Below are 13,633 nucleotides of genomic sequence, written 5' to 3'. Positions count from 1 at the left end.
AAGTAGGGTTGTAAGCTCTGAGTTGGGAATTTCCTGGAGGTTTGGAGTTGGATTCTGGAGAAGGCAGGGCTTATTTTATTTTTTTAATTTATTTATGTTCTTTATAACCAGCCTTTCTTACTGAGACTCAAGGTGAATTACACAGTGTCAATAAATACGATGAATGGCTGGGAAACTGATAAAAGGTAGGCTGTTTAATGGGTTTGAAGGAGAGAAGGACATAGGGAAATGTGACCATATGGGGGCTGCCAGGAGGAGGGAAAGAAGAAATAGTATGGGGAAGAGGATACAGGAAAAAGTGAAGCACTCCCACAAGTCCTTGCAGGTTTCTCACCATGCAACTGGGCCCGGCTCAGTTAGCACCACGCAACTGGGCCATAGGAGAGAGGCTACCTGGAATGGAAAGGTGAAAACGGGGACAGACAAAGGTGAATCAGAAGGAGAAAAAGAAGCAGGAAAAGGAGAGAGGCTATGGGAGGCCAGGAAGGGAAAGAGGACATGGTGGGGGAATAGGGTTGCCAGTCCCCCACCAGGGGCAGGGGATCCCCCACTCCCACCCTCCACCCCCACCCCCAATTACCTGGCTGGTGTGGGGGGGATGTGCTCCCAGGTGGTACAGCATGCTCCTGTGTGCCACAATGACCCAATTTGGGCCAAATTCAGCCCAAATCAGGCACAATTTGGCTGAATTCAGGCTGGCCAAATCAGGCCAGTGCGTAGTACACGAGCATTGCAGTGCTCCGCAGCAGCCCGATTTGGGCCTGTATTGGGCCCAAATTGAGGAACGCTCTCAGGGCAGCTTGTGATGCTCCCAGGGTGGCCTGTAACCTGTGCAATGACATCACTTCCCAGAAGTGATGTCATCATGCAAGCTGGGAGCGCGCACGCAAAAAGGAAAAGCACAAGGTAGGAGCCAGGCCCCAGATCTCTCACCAGGGTGGGGGTGGGGGGACCTGGCAACCCTTTGGGGAAGGGGAACATGAGATGCCCCTGCAAGTCCTTTCATGTCCCGCACTTGTATCTTTGATTGAAGGGGTCCTCATTCAAGAGCAACTACAATGGAATGGTGACTTACTTTCACCTTCTGAAAGTAATTTAAAGATTACAAGTGGTCAAAGAAATTTTCTAGCATGCTAGTTACGACAAAATCCTGTACATGTGGAAGAAAAAAGTTTTGGGTTGCCAACTCCAGAACTGGAAATTCCTGGAGATTTTGGAGTGGAGCTTAGGGAAGGTAGGGTTTGTGGAGGGGAGGGACTTCAGCAGGTATAATGCCAAAGAGTCAACCCTTCAAAGCAATCATTTTCTTTTGGGGAACCGATCTCTGTAATCTGGAGATCAGAGGTAATCTAGGAGGTCTCCAGGCCCCACCTGGAGGTTGGCAGCCTTAGTTTATTATTATTATATTATTATAATATATTAATAATAATATATTATTATTATATTAGCCACAGCTCAACCAGACCTTCTCATAGGCTCCTTGACCAACCATAGTGCATTGCTCTGGATGCAAAAAACCCCTTCATCATACCATTTATCAACAATAAGACTATTTTCTTTCTTTTTTTCAAAATTCAAAATATGAAATGAAATCATGGGATCCCTCTCCAAAACAAGACTGTTATGGTTGGCTAGTATTATTAGAGGGCTTGGTACTCTAACATGAACAAAATTAGCAGAGTATAAAGCATGAGATTACCAGTAATTAATCAATTAGAATTTGGAAGTTTTCAGTTCTCTTGCAAACCCCTCAGGTTTAATCATTTTATTATGCTTGATTGTGAAGCTTCATAAACTGGCCCATATTTATTGTTTACCTGCTTACATGACAATTATTGTGCACAGTAATTGGATTTCTGCAAATGTCTTGTATAGCACAACATTGACAAAGAAAGACAGCCTCTACTTAGGAACAGACTTCTGAAGACTAAATGCAGCTTGTTCTGCTGTTTTGCCTCCAAGAGGCTCAAGGGGGCATGCATGGCTTTTCCCCATTCTGTTCTCAGCAACCCTCTCACATTAGAAAGGTCACCCAGATCATCCAGCAACTGGCCCAAGGCCACTCCATAGACTTAGTTAAGCAGTGAGTTTGGATTCCCACATCCAGACTCAGTACTAGCAGCTAGTCTACTGCTCTTACTTCTCATAAGCAGACAGAATTAGAGCTTTGGGTGCGTGAACGCTAGATAACTGCATTATTTTGTTTTTTCTAGGAAACTTTGCTGTGTTGGGGTCAAATATTGTTCTCATATCTTCTGATCCACTTACAGACTGACTGAAAATTTTCCATCATATTTGTAATCCACCTTGAGTCCCAGCGAGAAAGGCGAGCTATAAATTAAAAAAAAATATGTGGTTGCTGCAAAGCTTCTTGGTCACTCATACCACAGTGTTGCTTTGTGCTGTTTGTGTTTATGCCCGCAAGCTAAGCCCTGGGTAACAGGAAAAAAAATAGTCTTATCCCAATGAATTTTCAGGCCAGGAGGATTCCAGATCCTTGCAAATAAACTGAAATCCACCAGCACTTGGAATGCTTAAGTGTTTTGCTTCTTTTCCAGACAGTATCCCAAATAGCCAAGTACGAGGCAGCCAGCAAGGATCAAAATGTTCATTGGGAACAAAGGCTTCAAAGCAATCTTACAATTATTTTATCTGAGCCAGATCAGTGTCTAACTACAGGGTAATTTAGACTGGAGCGAGAAATGAGTGCTTGGAAACATTCTCGGAGGATGTCGGCTCCTCAAATGCAGACGCTGCTTCAGCGCCAAGCGTAAGCAAGGTAGTGCTGAGAGAGAGAGGTGATGTTCAGTGTCTGCAGCGAGACAGTGTACAACGACAGCAAAGATGGCCATGATGTCTGACAGTTTCCCTTTCGCTGTAACGAAAACAGACTGTCAGCCTCGGTAAGAGATCAAAAAAAGAGATGCTGTCTGAGGAGGGAGGGTGAAGGATACGATCTTGCAAAGTGGAAGCAGAATCTCTCTGATTCCTGCAGTGTGGGTTCTTATTCTCCTCCTGTCTCATCTACAACACTGAAATTGTGACACAGGATAAGACGAACAGTGCAGTCCTGGGCACAGTTACACCCGTTTAAGGCCACTGAGGTTAATGGGCTTCGACACAAGTAACTGCACACAGGATTGCTCTGTAAGTTTCTTCCTGTACTGAGAGCTAAGCTAGAAGAGACAAATTACACGAGGAGGAGCACGTGAAGGGAGTCGCTATGTTCGCCGGGAAGCTGAGTTTTAAAAGAGGTCGGAAGGCTCTGTCAATTTCCTCTCTCTACAGAGCCAGCAAAGATCCCTCCTCAGAGGGTTTGCTAATTTCCTCTTTGCCTCCCCTAGGCTATGTCAGTTTCACCTCCCCTTCTAGGAGGAGAAGAGGAAATAAACCCTCTGAGGAGCGATCTGGCTCTTTAGAGAGGGTAAATTGACAGAGCCTTCTGATCTCTTTTAAAACTCAGTTTCCCAGCTAACATGCATGTCCTCGTGTAATTTGTCTCTTGTAGTTTAGCTCTCATTCTTCTTACACTCTGGTGTTTTTCACGTTTGCTCTGGTCCATCAACCCTCCTAGCTGTTTGAACCACTGGTCTCAAGGTTTAGCTTTTCTGGATTGCCACGCTCCAAGACTCCTTTTCTTGATTGAATGATTTGATTTACTTATAAGGTCATCATTCTCATTGAGACTCAAAACAGATTACCAAAGTAGAAAACAATGTAATAAAGAAAAACAGTGTATACAGCTTCCATTAAACGATGCAAAAACTGGATTTTTTTAAAAAAAAAAATAGAGAACAGTGCAGTTCCAGAAAGGAAATATACACAGTAAATAATGCAATACACTACAGGCCTATTCCCTTTATGAACATGCCCTTCTGAACCATCCCATTTTTTTTTACATTCTGTAGAACAACAGAAGTGTGAGTGGAAGGCTTCCTGATCTCTGCAGTGCAGGCTGTTCCACAAAGGACCAAACCACAATGTGGATGGAGATCAGTTCTAACTCCTCACCCATGTTTGTCAGTACAGAGCATCCTCTCATTTCTGTGACGTGTGCCTCCTACCCACCACTTCACATGGCTGAGCACTGACAACTGAGTCTGTTTTCCAGATCATAGAGTCACTGGAAAGGGATCCACTAGCAGGTCATGCCATCCCCTAATGCTCATATCCAGATCACAGTGTGTGTTACACAGGCAAACAAGATCCACTGCACCAAAATGCCTGCAGAACAGTACCAATATGATGACTTGAGAAAGTGAGCCAAGCCACACACTGCAGGGTAAGGTTGGGGGGGGGGGGCAGAAATGGGTCGCTTTAAACAATCTAACTTGGAGGGGGGGTGTCACATATCAAGGCTTGTTTTTTACTCATTTCTAGAGCAGAAGTGAACACTGTTCCTGTTTGGCCTTCATCAAATGCCTGTAGTGATAACTTTCAACACAGCTGCATTGAAGGTTTGCTGGACCGCTCTGATTCTGAAGCACAGAGTAAGCTGGTAGTGTGAGTAAGGAGAGATTAACAATAATTTGCTTTCCCTTGCTGCCGCCGCCTCCGCTGCCACACTCTCAGAGTAGCGTTACTGTTTGCATAACGAAAGCTCCTTCCAGACCCTGACACTTGCAAGCAGGGGACGGAGGCTCCAAATGCTGCAGACTAGGTAATGTTTGTTTTGGATCAAGAACCCCAATCAGCAACACATCCGGAAAGCGAATGTGACTTGTACACGCGTCACAGCTTGCTTGCATTTCCTGAGACAGCTCTCCCCATCCTCTTGGGCGCAGCCTGCCTCCCATGTGCTTGCAATTAGGAGACTGATCTTAACCATCTACAGTGTTAGCAATCAGTTCCAGGAGAAGAATAGAAAAGCAGATGTTGGGGCAATTGTGGAAAGAAACCGGCTGCAGAGCATCCAAGCGGCTATTGTGGTTTAATAACATAGCATCGTACTACTGAAAGGGATGAAAAGACCAGCAAGATACGAGAATTCATTCATCCGCCCCTCTACCGTCACTCTATACAGTCTGGACCATGAATTGCCACAAAGAGCAAGCGTACTGTGCTGTAGATAGGGGCTGTACCCTTTGCAAGCAAGCCAATCCACAAATCAAGTAAGATGAACTCTCAAAGGTAACACTACACTGTCTGGAATCCCATTTTTTTTCTTGGCTTCTTCCCCCCCACCCCAGCTGTTCTTACGTTTTAACTTTAACTCAGGTTTGCCTTCTTCACTTGTAATGTCCAGACTCTCGTGGCTGTTGCCCTACGAAGGTCCTGCAACCCCTGAAATTGCCCTCTGCCTGTCTAGATCCTCTCTCTGTCTTCTGCCTTTAGCTTTTGGTCCCATTTTCCACATGTATGTGATAACATACCCTGCCATTGTAGATTCAAGAGGGTCATATACATCAGAATAACTTTCTCATTTTCATCCCATTTTCTCAAACTCACCAGTGGCAGAGAGGGCTCACAGAAAGTTCTCGGGCTGAGGCTCAGATGCTGAAAGCATGTACACCAACATATAGCCATGTTGAGAAGCATGGGAAGAATACTTTACAAGCATTATAAAATACAGAATGTTAAATGCAATAGAACAGGAGTTCCCAACATGGTGCCCACATAGATTACCATTGGTACCTGACTTATTTCAGTCAAATGTTTCACCTTGATCTAGGCAGCCTACAGCTGACCCCATGGTTCCTCGAACACTAAGGTTGCGTTTTTCTCATGAAGTGGCAAATGTCTTACTAATTGCTTGCAGACCCTGTACTAGATCTTACATATATCCTTAAGTGGAATAGGTTTGTGATTTGGGCTGATGATAAAGGGATAGCATCTGACACCTGTTCTTTATCTAATGTCTTTGATTATTTAATATCCCTGCAAACCTTGGGTTTGGCTTCTTCTTAGCTGCCATTTCTGCTTTCCACACTGGTGCAGATGGGAAAATGATATTTTCACACTATTTGTCAAAATTGTTTTTGAAAGGATTATATAACCTGTATCCTCCAAGGGCCTCTCTGGTACCACAATGGTCCCTCTCCCTGGTCTTAGCCAGACTGATGTTAAAACTGTTTGAGTTGGCAACATACCCTTTGCCTCTCCTTTCCTCTAAGGTGGCCTTCTTGCTAGCTATTACATTGGCCAGGAGAGTCAGTGAACTCTAAGCACTAAGGGTGGATCCCCCCCTTCCTACAGGTGTATCCTGATAAAGTGGTGATGCATACTAGTTTGCAGTTTTTACCCAAGTGTCCAGATTTCATATGTTTCAGACCATAACCCTCCCTGTGTTTTTTCCCAACCCAAAAAACTTCCCAAAAACGTACACTACACACGTTGAATGCAAACAGAGCTGTTTTAATTTATATGGACAGAACTCAATCTTTTCAGAAGGACTCTGCATTTTTTGTTTGCCATTCTGGCTCCAATAAAGGAAAGCTGTGTCATCTCAGACTATATCTAGATGGGTAGTACTTACTATTAAAATGTGTTATAAGTCTGCTCAAGTTCCTTGTCCATTTGTGCCTATTCAACAAGGGCATAAGCTGCCTCTGCTGCATTCCTTCGAGGGGTGCCACTGATGGACATCTGCCGGGAAGCTACATGGTCTTCAGTGGATACTTTTGTCAGCACTATGCAGTGAATATAAACTCTAGAAGAGAGACACCAGTAGGTCAAGCGGTCCTACAATCTCTCTTCATCTGAGAGCATCACCCCACCTCTATGGTGAGTAACTTGCTAGTTTCCCAATGTGGGATAGCACTGAAGACCATAGATGAAAACAGGGCTGCACTTACCCTTAACTGTTGTTCATTTAGGTCATTGTGCAGGTACAGATTCCCTCCCTTCTGCCCTGCTGTGAGCTTTCTGCAGTATGTTGTTGAGAGGTTCACAGTGGCACACACAAAAGGGCTGAAAAAGCCCCACTAGCTTTCTCATGCTTCATTGTCAGGTTGCAGCATGGGTCATTTTGGTTGAGGTTGTAATACGAAATATGGAAAAAGCATTACTTTCTGTTCCTCTCTTTTGTAGACAAGAGTGGAAGATCCAATTAATGGTGGTGATGGTGAGTGTCGTCAAGTCATAACTGACTTATGGTGACCCCTGGTGGGGTTTTCATGGCAAGAGACTAACGGGTGGTTTGCCCTTGCCTGCCTCTTCAATCCTGGTTTTTGTTGGAGGTCTCCCATCCAATTTCTAACCACGGCTGACCCTGCTTAGTTTCCGCAATCAGACTTGCCTGGGCTATCCAGGTCAGGGCACTCCAGTTGATGTATTATAAAATGTATTATAAGTCTGCTCAAGTTCCTTGTTATGCTCTGAATTAGAAAGAAGTTGAAGTGACTGAGAAACAGTTTCCGCCATCCAAGTTCTAAGCAGCCGTATGGTAGAGGTACTCCCTTTGGTGTCCATAACATGCTGGCGGAGGCACCCTGTGAGAACGACTGAGAAGCATTCTTTTTAACAAAGTCCAGCATAGGCACTACAAATGCTTTGTAGGAGCTTGCTTTCATATGCTATGGTGGCTTTCACATGTACAGGTGTCACAGAAGCTCTTTATAAAATTAAGGCTGTTGACACATTTGGTGCATGAAATTAAATTGATAGTTGAGGAGATGAGTCGATCCCTGTATGCCACCCAGAGCTCCCTGGAGAAGGGTGGGCTAAAAAAAATGTAATAGACAGGACCTCTATGGGAGCGACTGTATACATTAAGCTGCCACATGCAAACTATATGAAGCAGCTTCTACCAAATATTTGTACAAATGTAAGGAACCTCCAGCCAAGGAAAAGAATTTTTTTGTAAGCCTTCCCAAATGTAACAGTTCCTAATTCAGCGTCATGTCCCTTTGCTGAAGTTGTGACGGATTCCCATTTTCCAGGTTCAATTTTTTTTTGCAGTGTGTGTGTGGGTGTGTGTGGAGGGGGGGGGGTGGAATTCCAGGTACAGACTGCTGCAGAAGAGTAAACTCTACACTTTCTGCTCATCAGCAAATTGGAAAGGGTGTGTTTTTTGGGGGGAGGGTAGTGATTCATAGCTGAGGGGCACAAAGGAAGCAAGATATCTAAGCTGGCAGATGTCAGCTAGGAACTAAACGTAACGCCTCCCCTTTTGAAAGCCATGAATCTTATGAAGCACCGAAAGGGAATTAGATCTTTTCCTAAGAATAAACATTCTGGAGACTCAGGTTTTTAAACAGTCCCCAGGAGCCCCTGTCATCCTGCCCTGCTCTTCTCTGACTAATCTCCTTTGTAAGTGTTGGGTCAGGATCAACAATGGTTTTCCACTAAGGTCATTTACTTTCTCTGTTTACACTGCTAATTTTATCACAGCTTGGAGTGGCTAATGGCATTATTTATGTGCTCAGCCCGGGTGATGAATGTTAGTGCTAAATAAAGACCTCCTGGCAGGGCAGGTGTGGGGGCTGATAACGGCTGATCCGAAGCCATATAGCTCAGAGGACTTAACACTGGCTTTGAAAGGGGTTGGTGTTTATGACTGGACAAGTTATTTTACAACGAGGAAGCAGTTCTACCTGTGGGTATGGAAGAAATTAAGGAATACAATGCCCATTTCAAGTGGTGGGCTGGGTCGGAAATTATTAAGATTTTTAGGAAGGCCAGATCAGAGATTCTAGAGTATTGCGCTGTGATGGGACGAAACTATACTTGTCTGGTTAATGTATATGTATTTGTGCTATTGGTCGGCTTTATTTTGGTTACACAGTTGGAAAAGCTGGAATTATTATTTAATACCATTGGTGAGAATAAGCTACGTCAAATGAAGAAATAAGACTGAGTATTTAAAGTGCCTTCTAGTTTCTAGGAATTTAAGAAAGCATGTCGTAAGGTTTTTTTGCACTCCATTGGGCTTAGGAACTTGTTCTTATTTCAAAATAAATAGATTCTCAGGAATATAAATTACCAGGTTCTCCAGTAGAAGTCTTATTAAATTCAGAGTATAGGCTCAGTAGGTGATTTTTTCCCCATTTTTTTTGCAACATCGTGGCATTCATGTTGCAGCTTCTCTGCCTGGGTAGTTAAAGACTTCCTGGCCACCATGTCAATAACAGGACTGTCCTAAAATATCACCAGTCCTTTGCTGCTAAAATCATGTCAACGTTGCATAAATGAGTCCTTGATGTCTATCATGGATCAGTCACTAACTCAAGGCACTTTCCCCCAACCACTCATAGAAACCACCCTCCCTGTGCTCCGCCATGGCAGCTTCGCTCATCTGAACATCTGAAATAACATGTAAATGAATAAACCGTATAACTCATTTAAATACCTACTCTTTGATTATGATGACAGCAAGTAATGGTTTTTCTGCCATCATTGCTTCTGCATGGCACTATCCTGTGGATCAGTTTAGAGTTTCAAGCCCTAAAGAGCTTGAGTCCAAAATGCCCAAAGGTCCATGTCCACAATATAGTCTGTCCCAGGATCTGAGCTTGGATGGCAGGGCTGTGCTGTGCTAAGACAACCTGTACTCTTGAACATGAGGTTGGCAAGTACATAGGAAGGAATTTTTCTGCTGCCTCCCCCAGAACTGGCTCCACTGAGGTTAGGTCCTCATACTCTTCCAGTGGGAGTAGGGGGATGTGTACACTGCCAGTCCCAGTGCTATGATGTCACTTCAGGAAGTGATGTCATCGCACCCCACTAGGAGAGCACCTGCCATATGCTTGCCTGGGTTGCCTGGCAAAGGTGAGTGATCACTGGGAAGCTTGTAACCTCCTACATATCACCAGCAATTGATGGGCAATGGAGCAAATGCTGGGAGATTACCTGCCACTGGTGGGTACCTGGGAACCCTAACTGAAGAGTGGTTGGCACCATTTGCACAACCTTAAAGAGACTGCTGAGATACATTTGCAGGACACTTTGTACCTAAAATCACTTGTATTCACTTTGAACTTAATGCCATTGTTTGTCTGAGTGGAGGGTTTTTGAAAAGCTGCCTCCTCCTTTATAAACCTCTTTCCATCAGGGGTACTGCAGCTGACAGAAGTAAGATGGCAGTAAATAGAGATAGGCCTTCTAAATTATAACACTATGGGTCTCACCACACAAGACAAAATACACTTGAATTACACAGGTAATTCGAGTGTATTTGAGTGTAATTCAAGTATAATTCAAGTGTATTTTGTCTTGTGTGGTTTGATGCTATGGCCGTTTCCACACAGCTTACCTTGTTCCGGAAAACAGCAAAATGACGCTGTTATCGCGTCTTCTTGCATGATTTTGCACGATAACAGCGTCTTCTCACATGATTTCATGCGAGATTTTGCTGTTTTCTGGAACAAGGTAAGCCATGTGGAAACGGCCCATGTCTCTGGAACACCAAGCCCTGTGCAGTTCTCCTGGTACCTTCTTTGTTGGCATTTAGGCAGCAGCCAAAAACTTTTATTTTGTTTAATCCATATCTGTTTTGCATTTGCTATTGTAAAACCATCTGCTGCCCTTTGATTAAAGTGGTTTTGATCTGACTGTGCTCTTTTTTATTTGCCTCTGTTGATATACTATTGACTTATCATTTGTCTGCTGCTCTTTCTTTTTAAATTTTTTTCCACCCCCATTCCCAAGCCCTGTTTGCACATTAGGCAATCCACGTAGCAGCAATGTGCAGTGAATCAATGGGCTCATGCTTGCCAACCCCCTGGTCTACCTTGTCCATGTGTGCTGGATAAAACTTGTGCTGAAAGACACAGATCCAGTAATCTCTAAGCTTTATCTCTGAATTCCTATTGGACATTGTGGTTGGCATGACCAATAGCCTATCTGTTGATTCTAAATGCTTTGTTTGATGCTTGAATACAGCTCCATTTTTTTCCAGCTGTACCTATTTATACTTGTAGTATCTTTCTTCTTCCTTTATATAAAAATGTCTCTTTTGAATTTCTTTTCTCTCCATTCTGTATCTGGACAGCATAATTTCACCCTTATATGTATTAGGATGCACATCATTCAACAGTGTTAGTGTCCTACATTTTGAAAAGAATTGCTTTGGTCCTATGAGATAGATCTTCTCAGGCCTTCCCTTTTCCCAGCAGCCCCCTGAAACCCTTGAAAAGATGACACCAGGGCTCAGGGGGCCCTGATGGACAAGACTCGCATTGTTTGGAGGAAGTCTGCAGTAAGGGGAAAGAACTGGGCAAAATGTCCCCTCCCTCTTCCACTAAGGAGGGCTGGTGAGGGAAGAAGGTAAAGAATATCCATCTATACAAGCACAGAATCTAACCCTATGTTAATGAGTAGTTTTCTAGGTGAGAAATTAGATGAAGTTTAAAAATGTTTTGAAGTATTAATTTGGAAATTAAAATTTCAAAAATTATGTAAAATCGTAGAGTCCAGTAGCACTTTTAAGACTAACCAACTTTAGATGCATCTGATGAAGAGAGCTGAGGTTCTCAAAAAACGTATGCTACAATAAAGTTGGTTAGTCTTAAAGGTGCTACTGGACCCTTTACTATTTTAGAACTACAGACTAACATGGCTAACTCCTCTGGAAAAATTATGTAGTTGGCCGTATGAGCGACTGGATTGCTAGCATGAAACTATTGTTCACTTAATATAAAACAAATATAAAAAAACAAATATAGCTAATTCCATCAGTCAAATAGTGGAACGTATGTCCATATTAGGGTTCCTACTGACCGGGACCGTGCAAAATGGCCTAGAGGAGTGATCCATATTATAAGACCTTTGTGAATCACAGAATACAATGTTTAGACTGGTTGTTGTCTGCACACCTTGCTTCCGAGGAAAAGCGATTATAATAGCCCTGTAGAGAAGGAGAAAGAGTAAGACTCCCATTGGTCGACAGTGTGCAGGTAAGAAATGCTGCCAATGGCAGTGCACTGTACCCTGCCATTGCAAATGTGCAAGGAGTGTCCAGTTAAAGCTGTCCTGGATTGGAAGAATTTCTGCAATTAAAATGAATATCTGACCAAAAATTAACTTTTTTTTCCAAATGCTACCAATCAGCATAGAAGATAAGACACTGAAAGAGACAAATAAATCAATTTATTTGGAACGGCAAAAAACCAAGAGTAAGATTCAAGGTACTACAAGATGAAAGAAGTAGAGGAGGGCTGGCGGTCCCAAATATCAAGTTATATTATCAAGCAGCTGGCTTAGTTTGGATTACAGACTGGATAAGAAACCCTAAGAACAGATTAATACGACTAGAGGTGGTGGATTTATCAGATGGGCCAAATAATCACCTTTTGGTGACAAGAACAAGGAGACAACAAAAAAATCATGTTATAAGAGACATCCTGATTCAAATCTGGGAATCGGTTAGAAAGAGAATTAGTCCACTGATATTGCCAATATTTTCACCAATCGATGCCTTCTGTGATAAGAATCAGAGAAAAAACAATGACTTTGTAACTTACGAAGATACGATAAACTCTCAAGGAAAGATAAAATCATGGCAAGAAATTCAAGATGAAGGAATAAAAATACAATGGTTGATATATTTCCAGGTGGTCTCCAGTTTAAAAGAAGCTCTTAAAGTTTACAGAGAACAGTTAAGAGATCTTACTGATTTTGAGAAGATAATCACACAGAAGAAGGAGCACATTCTGGGTCAAATTTATAAACTTTTACTTCAATATGACACAGAAATAGAACAAGTTAAAATTTGCATGATAAAATGGATGCAAAATTTTGGAGAAGAAATAACATTTCAACAGTGGGAGAATCTTTGGACAAAAGGCCTAAAGGTCACGACAAACCAAATTCTAAGGGAAAACTGGTATAAGATGTTTTTCAGATGGTACATCACACCAAAAGACATTGAGAAAATGGATAAGAAATATGTAGGGTCATGCTGAAATGTAAAGAACAGATGGCTCCTTTTATCATATGTGATGGACATGGAAAAAAAGGAAAAAAAATTGGAAAGATATACATGCTGAAATGCAAAAAATCTTAAAATTCGATTTTGCCATGAAACCCCAGACTATCTTGTTGGGAATAATACCAGAAAATATTGATAAAACGTCACATGAATTATTTAGATATTTGCTGACAGCGGCAAGAGTGACATTTGCATGTAAATGGAAAGAAGAAAAATGCCCAACCAGGGAAATCTGGAAAGACAAGATGGCAGAATATGCAGTGATGGCAAAATTGACAAGTTATATAAATAGAAGACCAATTAGAGAATTTGAAGAGAAATGGGGAAATTATTTTGCTTACAAAGAATAGAATATACAAGATGTTTTAGAATGCAATCCTATGGAGAGTTACTCCAGTCTAAGCCCATTGAAGTCAATGGGCTTAGACTGGAGTAACTCTCCATTGGATTGCTCTGTATGTCTTGCAAATCTGAACAAGATTGTATACTGACACATTGTACACAGTTTATAAGAGGTCATCGTTTGATAAGGGTGAAAATGTTTGAATATATAATTGGTGAAATTGATTGTAGGATATGGAAATATTGGTATAAAGTTAATGATAAGTATAAATGATTTTTATACTAAAAGTTATGTTAATTAGTTATATTAAGAGGTAAGTTGAAATACTGTAGTAATAATGAAAGGAGGAGTCTTTCCTTTTTGATCATTAATTTTTATTACTGAATGTTGAGAAGGAGGAGGTATGCATTAAGTATGTGTAG

This window comes from Eublepharis macularius, chromosome 4 (genome assembly GCF_028583425.1).
Source record: "Eublepharis macularius isolate TG4126 chromosome 4, MPM_Emac_v1.0, whole genome shotgun sequence".
Classification (NCBI taxonomy): Eukaryota; Metazoa; Chordata; class Lepidosauria; order Squamata; family Eublepharidae; genus Eublepharis; species Eublepharis macularius.
Note: the sequence above shows the minus strand (reverse complement) of the source record.